Genomic DNA, 3,243 nt, shown 5'->3' on the forward strand with positions numbered 1-3,243 from the left:
ACTTGTAATAATGTGGAATGGCACAGGGAAAAAGTATTGAACACATGAAGAAAGGGAGGTGTAAAAAGGCATGGAAAGCCAAGACACCAGCTGAACTCTCTCAGTAATTAGAAAGCAAGTCTGCCCCTTGTCATCCATCCATCCATCCATCCATTTTCTTTACACGCTTCTTCCTTTTTCAGGGTTGCGTGGGTCACTGGTGCCCATATCCAGCAGTCACAGTGCGAGGGGCGGGGTACACCCTGGACAGGTCGCAAGTCCATCACAGGGCCAGTCAGGGTCACTTGCCCCTTGTCAGTGCAAGTTAATATCAGTTGGTTCAGTTCCAAATGATGACCAGGTATCACACAAGAAACATCTGATGATGGGTAAAAGTAAAGAGCTCTCTCAAGACCTTCGCAGCCAAGGACCACTTGTGGAGAGCTTCAGAATGATCTGGAATTATCAGGTACGATTGTTTCAAAGAAAACAATAAGTAATGCACTGAACCACCATGGCCTGTATGCACGCTCACCACGCAAGACTCCACTGCTGAAGAAACAGCATGTTGAAGCTCCTTTAAAGTTTGCTGCACAACATTTAGACAAGCCTGTGTAATACTGGGAGAATATAGTCTGGTCAGATGAGACCAACATTGAACTGTTTGGATGTCATAATACACATCATGTTTGGAGGTCAAATGGCACTGCACATCAGCCCAAAAACACCATACCAACAGTGAAGTTTGGAGGTGGGAACATCATGGTGTGGGGCTGTTTTTCAGCATATGGTACTGGCCAACTTCAAATAATTGAAGGAAGGATGAGTGGAAAAATGTACAGAGACATTCTTGATAAAAATCTGCTTCCAATTTCATGTCATTAGCGCCTCTAGTAATATATTTGCTGAGAAAAATGGTGACGTGTTCAATACTTATTTTACCCGCTGTAAGTTTATTCTAATACTGTTATTAATCACAAAGTCATGCGGTAAAGTCCGCTTCCTGCTTTTGGAGCGGTCTCTGGTCCGCTTAGCGTTCACACATGCAATCGAACCGCACCAGATTTCATTTCAATCGAACCGAGACCTAGGTTTTCAGGCGGACTAGAGTTTGCTGCTTTTTTGGTCCGAATCAGAGTTTAATTACACATTCACACCTCCATAAACGAACTGGACTTTCCAGGCAAACGAAGTAGAGTTCAATTAAATCGGACCAAACAGTGCAGGTGTGAACACGACCTTAGTCTTCAATGAACATGTCACCATTTAAACAGAGCACAAACCTTTAAAACATGACAGTAAATGTTCAAGCCAATAAAGTTGCAAGTGAAAACATGACTTATTCACCAGGCAGTTCTTTGCTACTGAGTGTCTCTTTATTTCACCCTCCTTTTGTTTATTGTCCAAAGCAGTAACACGGGGTAAGTGGCTTTGTTTTGTAGTTGTGTTGCATGCACCCTTGCAGAGCATAAAAGGGGAAAAGTGGTGGACGCAACAGAAAACAACATCACTTCTGCTCTCCTGCTTGTGAACAAAGTCGACAAGCAGGCAAAAAATTTATGAGGCACAATCATATTCATCTGTGACAACTAGGACAGTGCGAGCTAAGTCTCGGCTGCCTCTAAAGGACTGAAAGGCTGTAAAGAGTGAAGTAAAGACATGAGGAGTGTAAAGAAGGAAAAAGCACAATGACACAATGCAGTGTGCAAATTAGTTTAGGAGGCTTCAGTGAAACAAATCAGCTGCTGATTCTTTGTTTTACAGTTGCTCACATTGTCTGTTGGAAAACGGGGTGACTAGTCAAAGATTTTCAGCTCATGCCAAGCCCCCTGTCCTCCTTGTTTGTCCCAGATCTGCTGATGCAGTCCTCTATCTACATTTTTTTCCAGCTGTGGGCATTTATTATTCAAACAGTTCCTTTTGAATTCTTCCTCATTCGTGCTTTGCATAAGGATTAGCAATGCAGCACTTATGTTTTCAAAGCATTATTCAAAAATCCAAGTAACAAAACATAGGATAACCAAGGTTTTGTTTATTTTTCCTTCCATTTGGCAGGACAAAATTCCAATTCTATGGTTCTTACGTGGCTTATATTTTCACTCACCACAGCCCTGCATGTTCAGGGCTGAGGATATGAGAGCGAGTCCCCCAGAATGAAAACAACTGTAAAAACAGCTGAATAAATGGTGTATCACTGGACCGTTTCAGAACTTCTTTTAACTTTTGTGATATAAAAATTGGACCAATGGACCAATGTCAACTGCTTAAACATAATGCATTCAACATTTCTCTTTGACCACACAGAAAACTAATTGAGTGATACACTTAAACACCTTAAAAACTAAAAATAAAACATTTGATATATTCTACACGTTATCACATTCAAAAAGCAAAATCAGAACAATCTAGTTTTGGCCATGACAGTGTGTGTTTGTTACAGTCTGTCTTTCTGTCTGCCACAATATCTCACAAACCAGAGGAAAATTTAGTGAAACTTTCAGGAAATACACATTGGTTGCAAATATACATATGACAGATTAACTTCTGGATTCAATCCAACCCAAGTTGCCTTCCACAACAAACTACTAAAAAAATATTTAATTATTTAAAAAAAAACTACTGTCAACATTTTTCTTAGCAGATCATCTACATGTGGTAGTAACTGAAACTAATTACCAAGCAATTTTCTGAGTGCTAACTGAAAATCGTAGATTTTTGTTGACATTTTCTCAATAAACTTTTGAGTCAACTCTAGCAAAATGGCTAATAAACCACCAAACCAATTTTAATAAAATAAAGTGTTTATGTTCATATTCAACTTCACCGCAATAAAACATAAATAATTAGATGCATTTAAATTTCAGTCTGTTAAACACACACACACACACACACACACACACACACACACACACCTTTTAAAAGAAAGACACAGTTTGGCATTTTCTGCTATTAAAAACTTCTAATTTTATCCTAATGCTTTTATCAGATAGGTGGACGCGTGAATGATTACATTACATTATTATTTAAGATTCGTCAGATACTTGAATGTTAACTATGTGTTTCTAATTGCTGAAGCATGAAAATATTTTATTATGGGTTGAATAAAATGGGTTTTGTCAGTAGATTTCAGGCTATGTTTGTCCTTGATAATCCCAATAACCAATAACTAATCACAAATGTCTGACTTGAAAGCACCATAAAACCATTTAATAAAATATGATACTAAAAATATAGATTTTCAGATTAATGTGTATATATATATAT

The sequence above is a fragment of the Austrofundulus limnaeus genome, unplaced genomic scaffold, assembly GCF_001266775.1.
Source record: "Austrofundulus limnaeus strain Quisiro unplaced genomic scaffold, Austrofundulus_limnaeus-1.0 Scaffold11, whole genome shotgun sequence".
Taxonomy (NCBI): Eukaryota; Metazoa; Chordata; class Actinopteri; order Cyprinodontiformes; family Rivulidae; genus Austrofundulus; species Austrofundulus limnaeus.